The following is a 23,015-nucleotide window of genomic DNA, read 5'->3' as shown; positions in this document are numbered from 1 at the left end:
TTTCTTCTTTGATTCATTACTGTGACTTTATTAAATATTGCTAAAACCTCCTTGAATTTTTGAGACATGGTGCACCTTCATCTTGGGTGAATTTCAAGCAGTGGTTTACTATGGAGGTATAGGAGAGTATATCAAGACCCAAGGATATGGTTGAAAGAAATCCTGAAGAACAAATACTATTTCTTGATAATATTGCTCAATAATTATTATGAATGTGGGTTGGGATAATGGTGGGAGTTGGGGAAGGTTTAAATACAAGTAATTTTGAATTATACTGTAACATTGAAAGAAGTTTAGATTATACAAATTTATGTGAAAACTTACTCCTGAGTAATATATTGAAATATTACATTCATATCCCAACAATGCCAACGTGCTTCATGAAGTCAATAAGGGTTAACAAAATCTTTAAGCTGATTTGTGTCACATTAGGTCAATAAGGGTTAACAAAATCTATAAGCTGATTTGTGTCACATTACTGTGGTAACTGTAGGAAGCAGTTCTCAGTGGAAAAATCCCAAATATTGCTAATTCTGTTAATATTTTATTTTCACAGCATTTTTTTTTTTTGCTACTTTATAATTTCCCACTTTCCTTGAAGGGAGGTTGAAGTATGCCAGGCATAATTTATCTTATATTTCAGTTTTGAAATGCATATGCATATTTCTGTTTAATAAACTTTTTATAGAAGTTAATTTACAGCAAAATGTAGAAATCAAAAGTATACAGATTGATAAGTTTTCACCAAGTGAACCCATATATCCACCACACAGGCCAATAAATAATGTATTACCAGCACTCATGAGTCCTTTTCTCAGAGGTAACCAACTATCTGGCTTCAAATTTTTTAGATATCTCATTTTGAACTTCATGTAAAAAGAAACAAACAGTGTATGTCTGGCATCTTTTGAATAACATTATGTTTGTGAAATTCATCCATGCAATAGCGTTTAATACTTGTTTATTCTTTCACATTGCTCTATAAATTTTCCTGTATGAGCATTTTAATTGATTTATCCATTTTACTGTTGATGAGCATTTGGGCTGATTCCATCTTTGGCTATTATCATTAATGATGTTACGAACATTCTTAAACATGTGTTTTAGTGCACACACCAAGGTATTCTATTCACTTTTAGAATATACCTAAAAGTGAAATTTGTATGTTATAGAGTGTACATATATTCAGTCTTAGTAGAAACAGCTAGTAGTTCTCCAAAATGGTTGAGCCAATTTATACTTCCAAGAGAAATATATATGACTTCCAGTTGTTGCACATTCATACCAATAAGGTCTATTGTCAATCTTTTAAACTTAGCTCTCTGATGTATAATAGCATCCCATTTGCTATAGTATGAATATCCTTTCTAAAACCCATGTTGAAATTTAACAATATTGGGAGGTAGAGCCTTTAAGAGGTGATTAGCTTATGAATGGATTAATGTAGTTAACTCAGGAGTGAGTAAGTTATCACAGGAGTGAGTTCTGGATAAAAGAATGAGTTTGGCCCCCATTTGCTGTCTCTCAAGTGTACTTCCTCACTATGTGATCCCTTCCGCCATGGGACTACCCTTGCCAGATGTCAGCACCATGCTTTTGGACTTTCCAGTCTCCAGAACCATGATCCAAATAAACTTCTGTTCTTTATAAATTACCTCATCTGTGGTACTCCATATAGCAGCAGAACACAGATTAAGAATACATTGTAGTTTTAACGTGTGTTTCTCCAATGATTAATGAGAATGAGCACTCTTTCTTAATTATCCTCTTCTGTGAAGTGCATACTTATTAGTTTTAAATTAAACTGTTTGTATTTTTCTATTATTTTGTAGAATATTTTAAACATTTGTGTTAGTTCTTTGTCATTTATATGTTTGCATATTTTCCCCCCTGATTTGTGACTTGCTTTTCCATTCTCTTAATGGTGTATTTTGATTAAAAGAAGCTCTTAATTTTAATGTAGTTCAAGTTCTAGATCTCTTTTCTTATGGCTAAGGCTATTTGAATGCTTTTCAAGAAATCTTTGTCTATTCAAAGTAAAACGTTCTATATTATTTTTCTTGATTCTTTATTTTTTATTGCCCTTTTACATTCAGATCCATTATTTGAAAGTGATTTTTGTTTATGGAATACAATAGAAATCAAGAATCATTTTCTTATATAGATATCTAACTTGATCATACTATTTATTAAAAATACTGTTGTTTCTTCATTGCTCTGCAGTGAAATTTTTGTTATAAGTTATATGCTTATATTTGTGAATCTGTTTATGGACTCTTAATCTGTTCCAATGTTTTGATTATGTCTCTTTGCATCAATACTGTACTACCTTAATAACTACTTTAAGGCCTTAACATCTACTGGTACAAGTCATCCTGATATGTGTGACCATCATTAATTTCATGATTCTGGGGAAATTTTATAGAGACAGAACTTCATAAAATGCTATCTTCATCTTTAAATTTTCATTCTGACACATTTTTGTCTTTCCTGTGGAAAAATAGATTTGAAGTCACAACCTATTTTATAAGGATACTAGGATAAATGCTCATTTTTATAAGCACCATATAACTACTGCTACTACTACTACTACTACTACTACTACTACTACTACTAGTACTACTACTACTACTGTCATGATGAAACTAAGCTTTACGAACACTTTAAAGGAAAAATAATTCAAGGAATTTCCAAAGTTTCTAAATGTGTCAATATATTTTTTCATTCAAATAAGAACTAAAAATATTCACTGCATAATAGTCCACATGAGTTTTTTCATTCCTGCTTAATGTATATCTTATGAAAGTACTGAAAATTCATAAATAGTATAAAGGATTTATTTGTCAGTTAATAGGTATATTATAACAGCATCTCAAGTTAGTGACCAAAATTTCAACTAGCTATTTTAGTTTGATAAAAATATTATAGAGAAAAACATAGTTCATTATGTTCCTACTAGCTGTTTGAAAAATTTGAGCCTTTGCTATGCATGGTTTCTCTGTATAACACTTGGTGGAATTGTAATGCTTTTACTGTCACCTCTAAATATCATTACATCTTAGAAAATCTGCAGAGTTATATAACACTGGGATAATCAAAAATCACACCCCTTTCATAGCACAGACTCTGAGTTTTGCTGATATAGAAAACGCAGAATCCTAAGACCTTCAGCTATCTTACCTAAAGTTTATAGGAAGGCAGAACGATAAACCAATGGCTGAAAAGAAATTAAGAAAAATCTCTCCTGCAATACAAATGAGAGAGAATGGACAAAAATAAATCAGGCTCCCCTAGCTTCACTTATAGTCCTTTTAACCAACAATATTTTCTTTAGAGCCTGGCCTACTGCCATGAAGAAATTCGGAATTTGAATGCAAATTGATTGTTAAAAAAACAGAGATTTAATTTGGAAATGAGCAAGGTAATTAAGAAAGAATAAGAATATTTCTAATCTCTGAGATTTTCAGAGGAGTGAACTAAACCAGATTTTTAGATCATATGGTTGTACATCATATGGTGCTGCAATGAAAAAAAAAATACGCAGCAGAAAAATTATTCTTTGTTTCAGGGATAAAATTGTTATGTTTTTCTTCATTGACATTTCCGTCACACTCAAGTTCCTGAAGCAAACACTCCTTTCTTCATTAACAATGAAAGGAGTTCACATCAGAGCTCAGCTACTTAAGAAATGCAACGGATATCACTTACACAGGTCAATTACAATTTCTAGTAATTAAAAACAAGAAAGAAAAATGTTCGTAGTCTCACATGAGACTGTAAAATTTGGTGATTTTTACGCATTTAAAAACTGAGACTTGGGGCTGAGTGCAAACAATACACAGGCCTGGCCGACACATCCAGAATTCCTGTGAACGCAATTGGAGAAGTCACATAAGCCTCATCCAGAAGCTGACACCTCACTCCCAGATAATAAACTTACCTTCTACCTATATTTCACAAAACTCACCTGTCATGATTATGTCTGTCTTATTTCACACTAGAAATAATGTCTGGTCTTATTTCACACTAGAGAATCAAAGACTACTTGATGAATAATTATCTGCCTATTCGTTTTTAAAATTCCATTTTCTAGCTTCCACTTTCACTTCCTAAGCCAGGATTTACTCTCATAGTCCTTCGCTAATTATGTAGGTTATCTGGTGCTCTAACAAGGCGGTAGTCAGTGGCAGTTCTGCTCCTAGTTTAGGTGAACTCTTAAAAAATACCCTGGAAGTACACAAAACTGCAGTAGCTCAACGTTTCAATCTTAAGAGTAGGAGCTTATGGGGAAATGTCATCAACTAATATTTCTATTTAGCGTTGACCTTCATTATTTTACTTTATTCTCTTGTGTCTGTGTGTGTATATGTTTGTATGTATGTATTTTATTGCTCATAAAGCAATCGATTTTTTCATCCAACCCCTGAACCCGGCCGGCACTGTGGTGCTGGCATGTGGACTGATTATGTTTGAAGCAGCTCAACATTTGCTCTGTCAATTGGACGGATTACCAAAATTTGCTAGAGAAATCACCCTGTGCTTGTTCTTATTCATTTGCAAGAAATGCTCTTACATACTTTTGAATCCTTCCTGACCATGCTATTTTGGAAGATAAGTTTAACTTCTTGTGTACTACCTTTCTTTGATAATGCTGTTGTTTTGTAGCTTTCTGCCACTGGCTATTTGTGATTAGTGTTATTTTAGAAGAATCAATATACACTTCACCAAGGGGAATCAATTTTCCAGCATGCATGTGATTGCCAGTTTTATATGATGATTTGACTGAACTAAAAAATGCCCAGATAGCTGGTAAAACATTATTTCTGGATGTGTCTGTGAGGGCGTTGCTGGAAGAGGTTAGCATTTGAATCAGTAGACTGAGTAAAGAAGATGCCCTCACCAGTGCAGATGGGTGTCATCCAATTCACTAAGGGACCAAAGAAAACAAAAAGGAGGAGGAAGGGTGAATTTTCTCTCTGTTCGACTGACACTTCCATCTTCTGTCCTCAAATATTGGCACTGCTGGCTCTCAGGCCTTTGGGTTTGGACTGGATATGTACTACAGGCTACCCTGCTCTTCTAGCTTACAGAAGGCTGATAATGGGACTCCTCAGTCTCCATAATCATGTAAGCCAACCCCTCATAATTATCTATCTATCTATCTATCTATCTATCTATCTATCTATCTATCTATCTATCATCTATCTATCTATCTATCATCTATCTATTTTCTATCTATCTATCTATCTATCTATCTATCTATCTATCTATCTATTAATCATCACCTATCCATATCCTATTTGTTTTCTTTCTCTGGAGAACACTAATACAATGCATTTCACATGCTTATGTAAAACCTCCCACAAATAACTTCAACATTTTTTTTCTGTAGTGGGAAAAGTTGTGATTTAATGAAATTAAATAAAAACATAAGATAGCAAAGGTTTAAGTGACTATTGTGTAGTAGAAACTGTCACATGTGATATACGATATACAGAACCAACTAAAGATGCATGTTTACATTTTTAATGCATATTTTATTATACTATTGAATAGCTTAGATAACTGATACTGAGAAGGGAAATTTATTTGTCCAAAGTCACATATTCAGTACTTATATAGCACAGAATTATCTGACAGAAATGTCAGCATTTGTACTATTACTTAATTACCACATACAGCTGACATTTGAGTGCTCACTTAGGTCAATCTCTGTGTCAAAAGCTTTTTTTTTCTTTTTCTTTCTTTCTCTTTTTTTTTTTTTTTTTTTTTTTTTTTTTTTTTTTTTGGTGAGGGGACAGGGTCTAGGTCTGTCACCCAGGCTGGAGTGTAGTGTTGTGATCTCAGCTTATTGCAACCACCACCTCCCAGGCTTAAGCAATCCTCCCATCTTAGCCTCCTGAGTAGCTGGAACTACAGGTGCATGCCACCACACCCGGCTAATTTTCGTATTTTTTTTAATAGATGGATTTTGTCATTTTGCTAAGGCTGGTCTTGAACTCCTAGACTCAAGTAGTCCACCTGCTTCGGCCTTGCAAAGTGCTGAGATTATAGGCATGAGCCACCATGCTTGGCGCAAGAGCTTTATGTATACTATTTCATTCAATCCTCCAAGTAATGTGTGAGGGCTTAATATCCATTAAGTATACTAAATAACAACAATTTCACCTTTCAAGAGCTTGAGAGACTTGTGCAAAGTACCTTACTGGTAAGAAGCAGTGCAAGATTAAAATTCAGGTGCACATAAGGCCATGGCCCAGGCTTGTCCGCGCTGCATTAGAAGACTCTAGAAGACTCCGCATTGGTCAGCAGGAAGTAAGGAATTTTCAGAATTGATTTGGTTCTCTTGATTAATTAATTGGGTCAGTGGTTCTCAACCCTGACTCAATGAATCAGGAGATATGGGCTCCAGGCCAGATCAATTAAATTAGAATCTCTGGGGAGAAGGGCTAGGTATAGTTTGAAAGGTCAGCAGGTGAATATAATAATGCACAGCCAGTCTGAGAATCATTGCTCTGGTTGTATCTAAGTCCTACCTTGTTTTCCTCCTACTTGCCATCAACTGGTGAGTTCTGTCTGCAGGCCCAGCCCTGTTCTAGCTCCTCCTCCGTATGCAATCATGAGCCTCCCTCAACGTTGGTGTTCAGTGAGCTGACATAGATACATTTACAGATAAGTTGCAAGTGATAGGAAATCTGGTCCTTACTGGATTGCACAAAATAGTGTTCACTGGCTCTTGAAAACTTTCTGGTACCAAATGTAGCTGACATCAGATTTCACTTCCATTAGAGTGGTACATTTCTGAGTTTACTATCAACACTCTAGTTCAGTGAAAGATGCTCTCCTGTAGCTGAAATGCAACTCCTTCCTTGACTCTGATTGGCCTGACTAGCATTCTCCATCCATCCCTACAGCATCCACAAGGGATTCTCTGGGTGTGGCTTGGTTTATTCTGAGCCACTGATTCCATCTTTGCAACCTGAAAGTAGAATCAGTTGTAAGCTCAGCAGAGAGTTGAGGGTAGAAAGGAATGGTTCTTCCTCAACAAAATTAGCATATAATTGTCTTAAGAAATAAAGAGAATCCCTTCAATCTGATGTTTAGTGTACATATTATATTCACCCGAGGACTGTAAAAAATATATTCAGTCCCCTCCTGAAGAGGCTCTGAATGAATCCACAGGTGTCCATTTAGCCTCGAGTGACATCATCTCCTTTCTGTTTCCCTCCCCATTATCTCTCTCCTTTCTAGAACGGACCCCAAACAATAAAATGCAGCCTGAATACTTCATTCACTGCTCAGATTTTAGTACTCATGAAAAACAAGATAAAATAAAACATACTGTACTGAATTATCTTTTGAAGATAATTTGCAACCAAGTCACTCTGGCTCATCTAGTCAGCTTAGAACTTGATTTTACATTAAGAATTTGATTAATTCTTTTCAGGTTTTGGGGCCTCAAATTTCCTGTCTATAAAATAGTGAAATGAAGCTATATGATTCTAAAGTTTCTTCCAGCTCCAAAGTTCTGTAAATTCTATCCTAATTTAATTTCAATTTAGTCTATTTTTTTTCTAAAATAATTAAAACATATACTCATTGAGATTTAAGGGTCAGAGGGTAATTATATAGTTCTATTTTCCTGGGACTGTCCAGGTTTTCACCTTTGTTCCTAAGAAATTAGTAATCGTGCCATATATTATTCTCACAAACTTTCTGGTTTGGTTGATAAATTATATGGTCATTGTAGGGACTGTATTTTATGAGAAGACACGGCATCTCGATTCTAATACTAATAATTAATATTTGTCGAGCACTGACCATGTGTCAGACCATATTGTCAGTGCTTCAAATATTTTAATTCACTTAATCCTTATAACAACACTGTAAGTCAGGTAACCTTGTTAGCCCCATTTTATAGATGAGAGCAAGCTTCAGAGATGTTAAAAATCTTGCCAAATATCACAGAACAAATAAGTGCTAGAGCAGTATAGTCTTTTCCTCTCACACTTAATACATTTGCTAACTTAATTAGGTAATTAAAGTGAACAAAAATAACATGAATGGAATCACTAAATGAAAATATTGATCATAGGTTTGGAAATAAAATATAATATGGTTATCAATTATAACCCAAACTGTAAAGTAGAAGATGCCAATTATGAAAACCTAGTGTAGGCAAAATTCTGAAAAGAATAGTGCAAAGAAATTTATGGTATCACACATGTAATATGTGTCTCAAGAAAACTATTTGTATCATTGGCCTTCCCACCCCAAATTATACAGTTTAATGACAAAATTAAATTATAGTAATGTGTATATGACCTTTTGTATCAAAATTTACCTAATAAAACATGTGATATGCATGTTTAAGAAAACTATCATTTTTCTCCTTCTTTTTGACTTGTGTTCCAAGCTCCCTACTTTTTTTTTATTTCTTGCTTAAAGGAGTAGCTATAGAAGTCATTCAGTTACTATAAAGTTATTTTTCTTTTTCTATTTTAAGTTACTATTTTTTTTGCAGTTGTCCTCCAGTTAAACTACTAATGATTATTCAAATGTCTTGGACAACTGTTTTCTCAATTATTTGTTTATATGTATTTATTTATGTATTTACGTATTTATTTTTAGAGCAATGTGTGACAAACTTGTCTAATTATTGTCTAAGGATCCCCAATTTAGATCAGCTACTTTAACTTTCTCAGAGAGTAATTCCAGTAATTGCTGATTTTGACAATTATCACAGATGAAGCTAAAGATTAAGATAATATGAACAAGAATGTCTGAGAATAAGTCTTTTGGACTACAAACAATTTTTTTTGCATTGAATAGAATACAAATTCTAAAAGAAACTTGGTTTAAAAGAATACTAGATCACTTGGACTCGGGAAGGGGAACATCACACACTGGGTCCTATCATAGGGAGGGGGGAGGGGAGAGGGATTGCACTGGGAGTTATACCTGATGTAAATGACGAGTTGATGGGTGCTGACGAGTTGATGGGTGCAGCACAGCAACATGGCACAAGTATACATATGTAACAAACCTGCACATTATGCACATGTACCCTAGAACTTAAAGTATAATAATAAAAAAAAAAACAAAATAAAAAAAGAAAAAAAAGAAAAAAAGAAAAAGAATACTAGATAAAATTTTAAATTGAACAATCAAAAATTTATTTAAAATATTGTAAAATAAATGTATGTACTGGTAAATATGACCTGTGAATTCTATGAGTAGATTAATATTTTGGAAACTGAGTTCACTTAAAAAAAAAACTTGAAAATCAAGTACGCAGTAAACTTTGTGATTTTCCCATAATGCATGAGTTCTTTTTTGACTTGAATTTATTGGCATTAATCTTCATAAAAAAATATTGCCAGATACGTATTTTTTGCCCTAATGATTTGAATTAAAATGACTAGAGCTTTATTTATCTACTTTTCAGTTTTCTAATATTAACTATGAAAATATGCATTCATTTTAATTAAACTTGTTAGAAAACAAATGGAAGCATCTTTGTATATTTTAACGACACAAATTATTTTGTTATTGATGTAATTCTCTCAAACTGTAAATTTTGTTGCTTTTGCCACAAAGTCACAAGTCTGTCACATTTTTCTGTGATTGACAGAGAGCCCTTGAATTAGGCCAGCTGTTGGAATGCTGTGCAGTTACTGCAAAAGCTTTCTGGAGGCCTTGACTATCACATTTTCATCGAATGTGAATTCCTTTTTGTACGTGTACATATTGTACAGAGAACAGAAGAGCTCACAGCAGCCCCTAAAAGGCATCTGTTCTTTATAGTGAGATGAAGAAGCTGCAGAAGGTTTGTGGAAACTTGCTGAAGCTTGTTGTCACTTAGCAGGAAGTGTTTAGAAGTTTGCAAAGAACAGAATTACAATTTGTCAAACGTTGCAAACTTCCCAGTGAGCACACCATGTTTGATTTCACCATTGCTCTAAATAGTATTGCACTTTATGTACTTTCAAGATGACCAACTTTCCTTTTTGGTAAAATACTAAAATTTTCTACACAGGAATTCACAGTTACTCAGGTGAGACTCTTTCTTTTACTTTTAGTTTTATTGGTGGAAAGGGGTGTGGAGACTATAGTGTAGAAGTCACAGTCATAGCAGTCTAGACACCTGCTTTGTTGATTGGGATAAAGGGAGTTTTCTTGTTTAATTATAAACTTTCTTCAGGTTTACAAAAAATTCTTAGAAAAAGCCAGGGAAGTGCAGGAACCAAGGTTTTGTAATGTGAATCTGTACCTAAAAGCCCCTAGTTTAAATCTCTTCACCACTACGCAGAATTTGTTCTTTGATTATTATATATACTGGACTAACTAGAATCAGCAAAGAATACATTGAATTTTAAAAGTTTTGACATTTTTGTTGTCAAATTCTCCTTCTCTCCCCTTACCCACATGTGATTTCTAAGTTCTTAATTTTTTTTAATAATCTATTCAACCATGCATTTTTAATCTTTCAGGGGAAAAAATTACTCTCTTCCCACCTCTCTCTGATTTGGTTGATTTGTTTTGGTCAAAAAAAGATCAAGTTGCTTTGGCTAAAGAAGGATTTGTTAAGTGTATGGGGTTCACCCAAAACAAATTAGTACAATAAACCCTCAACCAAGTAACAGGACTGTGAAGTATAAGAAAATTGAGTCACAAGCACCTTTTTCCATTGGAAAAAGAAAAAATACTTTCAACCTTGTACATCAGAAGTATACACTGGACCCAGTATTAGCATGAAAAGGTTTTGGTGAAAATATGATTTTATTGTAAATAGATCCAGGTGCTGTGATGAATTGTTTAAACTCTGAGGTTTATTTACCCCCCTGGGGCTAAAAGTACAGGCACAGGGACTTTAACAGAAACCTTTAGAGAGTCATCTGCTGACTAAATAAGCTTCTCAATGTGGAAAGATTTCCTTCATTTTTTTCTACTGGTACATGTTGACTCATTCAAGAGAACCTGAATGATCAAATAAATTCTGGGGGTTTTCTCCTTATCTTGAATTTTATGATTTCATATTCTAAATAACTGGGGCTTTCTCCTGAAGTAGGGAAAAATTTTGTCTCCTGAAGTAGGGAAGACAATATTTTCTATTGTCTTCAGCTGTTTTCTGAAATATTGCCTCATGAATTAACACATTTTTGTATTAACTCTCCAATGTAGGTCCCTAAAAGTTAACACTATCAAGTTTGGTAAGAGATTCTTTTGTCTTTCAGGTATTGAGTTTGAGCAAATGGAATGGAATGTGCTGGAACTGGTCCTTGCAGCATCCTCCTGCCACCTTGGGTCTATTTGCATAGTGAAGGTGGCCTGAGATGGCACTGGGCTCTTGAGAGACTTCAGGAACAAGTTGAGGTTTCTGCCTGTCATCTGAGTTTAGGTACCACGTATGAGAAAACCTCACACTGTTTCTAACATGAAATGTTAAAAATTGTTACATCTTTTTCAAAAGGGAGAACCCTTTGTGATTATTAAGAAGAATCAGCCAGGTGCAGTGGCTCACACCTGTAATCCTAGCACTTTGGGAAGCCAAGGTGGGTGGATCAATTGAGGTCAGGAGTTCAAGACCAGCCTGGCTAACATGATGAAACCCCATCTCTACTAAAAGTACAAAAATTAACTGGGAGTGGTGGCAGGTGCCTATAATCCCAGCCACTAGGGAAGCTGAGGCACAAGAATCTCTTGAATCCAGGAGTTGGAGATTGCAGTGAGCCAAGATAGTGCCACTGCACTCCAGTCTGGGTCACAGAGTGAGACTCTCAAAAAATAAAAACAAATTAAAAAAAACAAAACAAAAAGAATCTTAATTTTAAAAGTTGGTTGAAAATGTGAATCCTTTTTAGGTTAAAATGGGCCTTGCTGTTTTGTTTACTCAGGGCAAAGTGGAAAGGAGGAGACAATCACTGTTAGGTCTCTGGTATGCGTGTCCTAGAGTGGGTACAAATGACCATTTGATGAGTTGTTTCTAGGAACTTTATACATACCTTGAGAACTGATGAAAAATCTCATTAATTCCTTAGGAACATTACCTCCCTTAATGAAAGGAAAACAGCCTATTGGCTCTGTAATAGTAATCAAGTGAAGTAAGGATAATTCTAGACTTTTATTTTTAATCACCATTTATAGGAAGCTGTACTTTTTACCACTAAGGTGTAACCAGAAACTGTTACAAGCAATTTAATTGCAATGTGGATCCCCCTTTTCTATAAAGATTTCATTCTAACTTGGGATTATCTTCCTGATCAAGGAGTCTTTGTCAGATAATCCTGACATCTCAGTTACAGAGCAAGCAAAACTTTGCCTCAATGCTCTTAGGTCCTCTGGTTGGGTCTGAGAATTAAATTGGCATAAAATATATTAACAGGAGAAACATATACAGACTTTTTACATGTACATGGGTGCTGCCATAGGACAATAAAGACCCTAAGAAGTGGTAAAACCCAAATGCTTATATAGCAGATTGAATAAAGTGTGACAATTGTGGAAAAGTAACTAAAATGTGTGGGGAGGCTAAAGGAAGATAAGAGCTATTTTAACAAGGTCTGTTTGTACAGATTTTTTTTTAGTCTCAACTCCTCATCTCCGGTGACAAGAATGTTTCTTCTCTTCTGGTACAGGGAGCGTATCTTTCACATGGGAGTTTTTGTCTCCTGTTTTCAGGAAGAAAAGAGGAGATTAGAATGCCCTTCTTGCATTTGCTGTTTTTCAAGGGCCTTTAGCTCAAAATAATCTTTACACCAAACTAGCATATTTCGGGGTGACATATTCTGCCACCCTTCACAGTCTGTGATGGTTAATTTTATGTGTCAGCTTGACTAAGGTAAGGGAAGTCCATATAACTGGTAAAACATTATTTCTGGGTGTGTCTTTGAGGATGTTGCTGGAAAAGATTAACATTTGAGTCAGTGGACTAAGTAAGAAAATCATTAACATGGGCAGGCATCGTCCTATCCATTGAGGGTCAGAATAGAACAAAAAGGCAGAGAAAGAACGAATTCTCCTTTTTTTTTTGAGCTGGGGCATCTATCTTCTCCTGACTTCAGATATCAGAGTTTCTGGTTCTCAGGTCTTTGGACTTGGCCCGAATTTCACTACCTGCTTTCCTGGTTCTCCAATTTGCAGAAGGCAGATCATGAGACTACTAACCCTCTATTAGTACATTAGTTCGGTCCCATAATTGTGTGTGTGTGTGTGTGTGTGTGTGTGTGTGTGTGTGTGTTGGGATCTATCTCCTTTTTTTTTTCCTCTGAAGAACACTAACATACAGCTTATTATACAAATAAACTGATGTTTAAAAACTTCTATGTTCATGTAAATGATTTTAAATTATGTATTAAACCTGTATGTTCAATAAATAATCTACCACACTTAAATTTTTACTCAATTTGAATTGTCTTCTTTTTTTGTGAGAAATTTCCCCAATATGAGTAAAAGCAATCAAGTTTGTCTACTGATCTTAAAGTTAGGTTCATATATAGAATCATTTTATAAAAATAATAATTGCTGCCACATTGAAACACTGAATTCACTCCCTTCCTAACAAAACAAAACAAAACAAAACAAAACAAAACAAAACACAAAACAAAACGTTTGGGTGAGGGAGCTCTAGTTAAAGAGGTGTGGAAGGAAAGACATTGCTACTGAATACATTGTTTCTGTTCATCTTTATTTTTTTACTCCCTGAAGTGAATCTCTTCCTGGAAAAAGAACAAGAATTTTCTGAAGGGCAGTCTGAGGTTGTGTTGTGGAACTGAGGAGGGGAATATACCTCTCTCACAGTTTCTGCAAAATAAGCCTTGGATCCTGTATTTGAATAACGAGCCACAGTGGTTTCCTTCTGACTACTCTATGGTCTCTCCAGTGTCCACAATGCAGGGTTCTAAGGTTGATCTTTTATACTGGCCATCACTGGACAGAGTTAAAAACGGCCAGAAAGGTTTATGTGACAGTATCACAAAACATTGAAATACAGAAAATATAAACGTAATGTGATGAATCACTTATATCTATTGGTGCTCTAGAAAAGTTTAATTATCAGATTTCTGAAAAAAAGCATGCATGTATATGTATAACTTTATTATAGGATGTTCTGATATAAAATATGGGTAACATACAATTTACAAATAAGAACAAAATACACAGTACCCTGTATTGCACAATGAACATAACTAGTTGATTGTGACTGAATTCTTATATGCAGCTAAACTAGCCTATGATGAATGAATGAAAGTCATTCTGACATGAATGTGTGTTGATATTTTTGTAAATTTGTTGAATTTCCATGCTGTAAGTGGTTCACAATGGGTGATTTCAACCTACCAAGTTGATGTAGAATGTAGAATAGGGGCCGGGCAAGGTGGCTCACACCTGTAATCCCAGCACTTTGGGAGGCCGAGGCAGGTGGATCATGAGGTCAAGAGATCAAGACCATCCTGGCCAACATGGTGAAACTCCGTCTCTACTAAAAATACAAAAAATTAGCTGGGCATGGTGGCAGGCGCCTGTAATCCCAGCTACTAAGGAGACTGAGGCAGGAGAATTGCTTGAACCTGGGAGACGGAGATTGCAGTTAGCCGAGATCGCGCCATTGCACTCCAGCCTGGGCAAAAAGAGCGAAACTCTGTCTCAAAAAAAAAAAAAGAAAAAAAAAAAAGAATGTAGAATAGGAAAAATGGAAAAACCCATAATTGTGTCATTTGCACCATACAGATACAATAGACCTAAATAACCTCAAGATTGTAGATAACAGAAAAATGTAAAATAATTACAAAGTGATGGATTTTGAATCTGTATTACCATTTTTACGATGTAATTCATTTAATTATGTTTATAGCGTTTATTTTTTTATGATGGTTGCTTAGAAACTGGTTTGTAAAACTTTTCTAAATTTGACTATTGCTCTCATAAGCCTGTAGAAGCCAGTTCTAGCAGACCACTACTTCACCTTTTGAAAGCACTCACTCTCAATTTCAAACATTTCTTTTATGATAAGAATACTTGTATGGATGGATGGCCTTATATACTAGATAACTCTCTAGTTATATTAAAAGCAATCCCAGCCTTTAAACCTTGAAAAATTATGTACAGGCATAACTTATTGTATTGCACTTTGTAGATATTGAAGTTTCATAGCAACCCTCTGTAGAGAGTTTGTAGTAACTCTGTGACTTCTATATATTTCACTTAAAATAATGAAATTTCAGGGAACTTATTGGACTTCTGCTACAACTGAAATATCAAATATAAGATTAGATATTCTCTATTTCTAATTTCTTCACTCCACACTCAAAACACACTGAGTTTTTTCTCATTTTTATTCCTCCCAATGATTGTTAAATAACAATAATTATGTATTCTCCAGAAAGACAAAACTAATAGGATATGTATAGATAAATAGAGATGTAAACAAGGAGATATATTATTAGAATTGACTTACATGATCATAGAGGCCAAGGAGTCCCATGAGAAACTGTCCACAGGCTGGAGAACCAGGAAATCTGGTGGTATAATTCACTCTGAGTCTGAAGGCCTAAGAACAGAGCGGCTCACTTCTGTAAGTCCCTGTAGTCTAAAAGTTCAACAACCAGGAATTCTGATGTGTGAGGGCAGGAGAAAATAGATCCTCCAGCTCAAGAACAGTGAAAATTTGTTGTATTTGCCCATTCGTTTACTTTGGGCCCTCAACAGATTAGATGGTTCCTATCCACATTGGTGAAGGTGACCTTCTATACTCCATCTACCTATTTAAATGCTAATATCTTCCAGAAGCATTCTCATAGACACACCAAGAAATGCAGCTGACCCTTGAACAACACTGGTTTGCACTGTGCAGGTACATTTATACATGGATTTTTTTCAACCAAATGCAGGTCAAAAATAGTGTTTAACCCTTATATGTGGGTTCTGCAGCACTGATCATAGAACTTGAGTATATGCAGATTTTGGAATATGTAGCAGGTCCTGGAACCAATCCCTCCTATACATCTAGGAACAACTGTAATGTTTTGCCAGTTATTCGAACATCTTTTCATCCAGTCAAGTCATCACATAATTTTAACCATCACAAGCATCGTTTTTCTTCCCAATACAAAGTTCTTAGTTTTGCAAAATGTAATCATTAAAGTTGAGACTTGTTTTCACTCACTTCTCAAAAAACCAAAATGGGATGTCACCTTAAATGAAATGCCAGGCTTTTTCCCAGCACTTTGGGAGGCCGAGACGGGTGGATCACGAGGTCAGGAGATCGAGACTATCCTGGCTAACACGGTGAAACCCCGTCTCTACTAAAAAATACAAAAAACTAGCCCGGCGAGGTGGCGGGCGCCTGTAGTCCCAGCTACTCGGGAGGCTGAGGCAGGAGAATGGCGTGAACCCGGGAGGCGGAGCTTGCAGTGAGCTGAGATCCGGCCACTGCACTCCAGCCTGGGCAACAGAGCGAGACTCCGTCTCAAAAAAAAAAAAAAAAAAAAAAAAAAGAAATGCCAGGCTTCTTAAAACCTTGAAACACTACATATAGACATACCTTATTGTATTGCACTTTGCAGATATTGCATCTTTTACAAGTTGAAGGTTTCTACCAACCCTGTTGTACGGCAAGTCTACTGGTGCCACTTTTATACTAGCATGTGCTCACTTTGTGTCTCTTGTCACATTTTAGTAATTCTTGCAGTATAGCAAACATTTTTATTATTATCATTATATCTTCCATGGTGATCTTTTATGTTACTATTATAATTATTTTAGGGCACCATCAACTGCATCCATATAAGATAGCGTATGTTATCAATAAATATGTGTCTTCTGACTGCTCCACCATCTGGCCATTCTCCCATCTCTCTTCCTCTTCTAGGGCCTCACTATTCCCCAAGACACAAAAATATTAAAATTAGGCCAATAATAATGGCCTCTAAGTGTTCAAGTGAAAGGATCCTTTTTATTTCTTGTCACCATATGAATAATTTATCAAAGTAAACATAGAGGAATAGTGAACAATGACTTTTACTACACATTTTGATAAGAATTTAAATAAACTTTTTTTGTGTCAAGTAAGTTTTGTCATTCAAACATCATAACTGATGAAATAATATTGGAATGGATCTTTTAGCTAAACACGATAATTCATTCTCATTGTTCTGTAGTGTTCCATTGCAGAAATAAACCACAATTGATCATATGTTTGTATTATTTCACCTTGTTTGGAGGCTGTAATGAATAGATCTGCTGTGAAGGATTTTGTACGTCTTTGGTGTAGAGATATATATATTATCTGAGTATACAACTAGGAGATAGAATTGCTGGGTCATTGAGGAGAATAATTACTGGACCATTAGATATAAATATGTACATTTTTGGAAAACATCACCCATCGGTGGTTGTACCAGTTTTACTCCTAGCAGTCAACTTTGAGAAAGAGCTTTACCTTTTTAGAAGTTGTCACAGGATCAAAGGGAATTATAACTACTAAACTGGAATTCTGGCACCAAAAACAGTTATCTATTGCCTCTGCCTTATCCCTTAATGCTTTCTTTTTTGGTATGGTTTATCTCTCCAATTCCCTTTTGAGATATTAAAAGAAAACAAAATACCTTTGCTTTTGTTGTCCCAAATCCCATAGAGAGCCTGGAATCCTCATATCTGTGGTACAGTACGAATTAAGAAAGTTCTGGTTAGCATTGGGGTATGTCCTTAAGTAGTTCTGATCCAAATTATGTTCAACAGAAAAATATGTAATTCCAAATTCCAGCATTTTCCCCTTATATATATATATTTTTACTAATATCTTGAGCCAGCCAATTTGCTAGAAAATTGTGTTTCAAAATCACACCTGTCTGTGATGTTCTAGATGTCTCCCAAAAATTACAACAAAAGGAACAAATTCGGACCAGGATTTTTTTCTTCCACATGTTTGCTATTTCCAGGAGTAAGAAAGCAAGGCCAACCTATCTGTTGTTGGTCTCTTGGAACAAGATGTTAATTAGCAATGTCATATAAAATTCCATTGTAGGAAAAAGAGTAAAAAAATGAGAAACCTAACACTTTTCATTTGGAATTCCTAACAGCACTTTTACAAGGTCTATACCATTTTGCTTAGCACTTTATGATAAACCAATTCTTTTTGTTGTCAAGAAACATCTTTATTTTCTCCAATATATTTCACTTAGTAGACATGTGTTAAGTTTGAATCTAAAGTTGCAAATTTATTGGAATATTTGAGATTACCTATTTAAACTTAAAAAATCTGTAAACAAAAGGAAACATTTTTTCCCCATGTGAAAAAGTGAAGGCTTTAAAAACATCGCACATTAGTCTACATTCATTAGTCCTGTGTTGCATTTTATTACTCTATTTTTTCCTTTTAAATAATTGTCTAAGATTTTAAACCTTACTATTCTATATTTCTATCTTTTACCTGGACAACATGGGTGTACTTCCTTTAAAAACATAATTACCAATTACTCTGCCAACCATAGCTTTTGCTGTCTTGTGCTATAAGATGATTCAATATGTAAGCAATTGCTTTGGAGTTCTCAGGTCAACTACCTGCTATTAAAATGGCTCCATGTCAACCTATGGCTGTATAATTCACTTTAAAGTTAGTATATTAGGTTAGAGAAAGTTCCAAGTTATTGTCAAAAATGTTTCCGACTTTCAGGCAGACATATGCCATAATTTTTGAAAAGCACATTGAAAAGAAAATGAGGAGAAATGGTGCCTGGGCTTGAGTTATATCAACATAAACATTTTTTAAGCTACTCTGGCAGAGGCAATCTTGTCTGAAGTCAATGCAAACCATTATAAAGTTGGGCGAAACCTTTGCTCGGCCATGAATGAAACCAGCACATGGCGTTTATATCAGGAAAGCAAAGAGTTTCGAAGGAATTGAGAGCCAAGGCTGGGCAAGATTGCATGTTGGAAAATTCTGTAATTCATGGATCATTTTCTTTTAAGCATATGCATGTTAACGTGTCTTTAAAACTTCAGAGAAAACTTCTACTTTTTGATGCAAGTTACATGAGGTGCAGACAAAGAGTCTTATGATTTGTACAGGCACAAGATGCACAACATTTTGAAAATCCCAAGATAGCTTATGCACTTTTTTTTTTCTTCACAGTAGGAGTAGAACTTGAAGTTCTGAATCAGGAGTGTAAATGCATTGCAGTGTAACAAAAATTTGAGAAATAGTAAAGGAAGTACAGATTAATTACCTAGGATTCTATTATCACATCCCACTTGAGTTACCATTAACCGTAACACTGTGGGTTGTTTATTTAGGGTCTAGATACATGCTGGTTTAGAAAATTGCAAGAGGTATAAACCATCTTGAAATGTTAGAAGGAACAATATAATGAGGTCCTATCTTTATTGAATTATTTTTAATCCAGAATCAAATGTATACGAACACAACAGAGCATTCAGTAGTAGTAGTATCTTCTATATTTCTGGAAGCAGAGCTCCACATAGACTAATTTGATCATTCATTTTTTTTCAACAAATATTGAGTATATGCCACCAAAATGCAATGCAACAATAGATGCATTTTGAGGTGGTCCTACCAAACAGGAGATATTAAGTGTCTGGGTTAATGTCATAGTTAAGTGATTTACTGACCCTCCCAGGGCCACCGCTCAGGACTCCTAACTCCTTATCATGCTCTCTTTCCGCTCTACCATGTGCCTTCATTTTTAGATTAGAACATGGAAGCTGTATTCTCTGTTGCTAGAAATTATGTTTTTCACTAGAATAAAACATGTCTTTTAAGGGGCACTAACTTAATCTTACTGTGGATTACTAAATCTGACCACTCTTCATTATAAATGCCTCTAGAAGAGTACTTTTGAAATTCTGTTTTTCAACACCACTAGTTAACAATGGTCCACCGGCATTATATGATGTCTTCTTTGATAAATTGAAAGAAGACAAAAGGAAAACATTTGCAATGTGTAAATATAGGTTTAGTGAAATTAGGTGTGGTGTGGCTTATGTATTCCAGAATATATTTCAATGTTAAGTTTCATAGGAAAGAGAAAAATGTAAAAATGTAAAGGTAAAATATATTTTAACTTCAAAACCATGCATATCATTCATATCTTACTTAATAATACCATCTTATCTTTATTCTTTTATGTATAAATTTCAATTTTTAAAAGCACCAAGCAAAACTGTTTCAACATATTTTTCTATTGACATGGTGTTCAACAAATAAAGTTGTCAAAACAGTACTTTTCAGTTTATTACAGTTCTTAGGCCTGGGCGAATGTAGCACCTATATTTTAGAAGCCCCTACAGTTTATAAACGCACTCCCACCACACACACACACACAATTTATTAAGGAACACATGCACATCAGCCGTTGGGGTCAAGCATCCAGTACTGAGACAGCACAACCCACATCTGCTCTCCTACTGAACACATTTTAGGAGCCCAAAAATGCTTTTTTGCCTTAAAAATGTAAAAATTATCCAAATGACATGAAAGTTTGTAAGTGGTAGCTGACAGTCAAACATTCCTTCAGAATGTGGCAGGACATGAGTGAGGGTTACCTAGGGTAAGAAGAAAAAATAAAGTTCTTGCATGACAAATTATTGCCTCCCAGTTGAATCAAGCACTCTTTTTTTTTTTTTTTTTTTTGCTTATCTTTGTATTTTCAGATCACAAATTGAATTACAGTTTCTGAAGGGACTATGAATGAGCAAATGTGGACAAATTTGCAATATTGGATAACTATTAAAAAGATAGGAGAATAGACAATACAACACTTAAGAGTTTTTAGATTTATTTTATGGGTTTTATTTATACTCTTGCCTCGCACCTCACAAATGTTAGAGGCTTGCCTCCTTCCGTTTAGATTCTATTCTGCTAAAAAAAAAAAAAAAAAAAAAAAAAAAAAGCCAATTTCCAAATCATGCCAAATATCTAGAAGAAAACAAGAAATTTCAGTGAGAAATCTTAGTCTGTCATTCAGGACATTCCCTAGCATAATCCTGAATATCCTTGCAGTTTTATTCCTAGAACTGACTCTGAGAGAAGGATTTGTCAGCACGGAATGTGCTAAGGAAGAGCACACAGAAGAATCCAGTAAGAGAGTCAGAGAGCAAGACAGAGAAGGGAAAGAATCAAAGCAAAAGCACAATATGAGGTTGTGAGAGTCTCAGTCTGATTCCAAGGGGGAGCTCTAGAGTGCAAATTATACTTTGCATTTGGTGCTACTGTCAGCAAGCGAGCATAACTCTCATACTCTTGAGCCAGTCAGTCACTGGCGTGAGTGTGGGGTGGTGGGGATGTGTGTGCGTCGGGGGGAATCTCCTTCTCTTTCTTTACTGGCAAAGCAAATCCAATCACTCCAGGTCAGTTCTCCAAAGGGAAACCTGGAATTTGGGTAGTTCACCAATAGTGTACCCCACTCCTAGTACTTTCCCTTACTATTTTATGCCGTTGTGTGAAAGGATGAATCCTTTTTTCCTCTTAGAGTTTTGCCATACACGAGTATATCAAGTGCTCTGAGAAGGCCGCCGTAAATAAAAATGTTTAACCCCAAAGTTACAGAAGCTAACATGTCTAGGAAGCATTTTGCCATGTATCTACCAGTATCCTTGGAACACATTTTGAGAATTACTTCTGTAGGATTTTATGATTTGTTTCTCTAGTGCACCATGGGTTGTCCTTCCTTTATGACTTAATGCGTGCTAGCCCTTTTGCCTAGCATCTAATTTTCTATTAGAAGGAATGCTGAAGGAAGTTGTTTCTAATTCTTTATAACGCATGTCACAAAACACGGAAGTTACTGTTGTTCTTTTTTTCTAGTGGTCTATTAATGCGTCACCTCCTTGCTTTTCTGTTCCCTAATAACACCCACAAGTATTTAGGCTCCTAAGTACAGTGTTTAGAACTACTGCAAGGCACAGAGGAAGGTAACTAATAATTACATAGTAAGTTGAATCAATAAGACATTAGTTAAGATTTTATACCGGATTTTCTCCTAAATTTTTACCTGGATATCTGGGAAAGAAAATGTTGAGGTTTATACTGTTTCCCGAGCCAAGAAGAAATGTTGTCTAACACTGCGGAGATTCTTCAGTAGGTAATGTGCTAAACCAAAGTGGCAATCTAATTCAGAGGAAGTTATCAACATGGAATGTAGGACAATGGTGCTGAGGAGGTAAACGTGTAAACAGATTTCTCCCTAGGTTTGAGGATTACCAAGAGTACACATTGAGATAACAACGATTTAAATAAATGTTGAGTTGATGCTAAAAGAACACTACATATTTTTAAAGTCTGAAATGCTTTTATTTTCTAAAGGAAAAATATATAACTCGGTAACCAAAGTTCATAAAAAGCACTGCTTTTACATGCTGAATTTTTATGATGACATATATAAGTACAATTTTCAGGGGATAAAATGGAACCAAATTGCTAAGGGGAAAGTTCTACCTTCTATTTTTATTCTCTTTATCGATGTGAACTTCATTAGGAGCTGAATGTTTTTAGGGAAGACTTTGTGTCACACAACGTGCAGGGATTTGCCTAAGAAATGAAAGGAGAAGTCAGTCATAGCCTGAGGAGACGGATACACCAAGGCCTGCCAGGGAGCATTGGCCTGACTGCAGTGGGTGGCTGCAGCCAGTGGGAACCGGCCACTCCTTAGCCCGGCCTACAGCTGTTGATTTCCTCCACCCCTCCTCTGGGGGTCTCATCCACTCCCTTCCTTTCACTGTCACTTAAGTTTGTGACCCTCAAATCTAAATCTCCAACTCCAAACTCGCTCATCAGTACAAAACCAATATGTAAATACAATTGTCACAAGTTTTCTGCCTCAGGTCTCTCAAATTCAAGACATCGCAAACCAACCACATTAACTTCTCATACTATTCCTACATTAGCTCTTTGGGTTAATATTATTGCTATTCTGGTTGCCCATGCTGTAAATCCCTTTTTTTTTTTTTTTAAATTTTCATTGCTGAGTCTTTTCCTCCAATAACACATCCTACTAGTT

General features: G+C 35.3%; 1 long non-coding RNA gene across 2 annotated transcripts in view; it reads left to right on the top strand.

Moving 5' to 3' along the window:
* LOC123573997 (uncharacterized) overlaps nt 1-13,400 on the top strand; it is a 46,468-nt gene extending 33,068 nt beyond the window's left edge. For both annotated transcript variants that reach the window (XR_012414561.1, XR_006698780.3), the window contains one exon: nt 11,238-13,400. This is a non-coding gene — a long non-coding RNA (uncharacterized lncRNA). The remainder of the gene's footprint in view (nt 1-11,237) is intronic.
* Nucleotides 13,401-23,015: the final 9,615 nt, after the last annotated feature.

Source organism: Macaca fascicularis, chromosome 6, assembly GCF_037993035.2.
Source record: "Macaca fascicularis isolate 582-1 chromosome 6, T2T-MFA8v1.1".
Lineage (NCBI taxonomy): Eukaryota > Metazoa > Chordata > Mammalia > Primates > Cercopithecidae > Macaca > Macaca fascicularis.
This window is presented reverse-complemented; position numbering and strand designations above follow the sequence as displayed.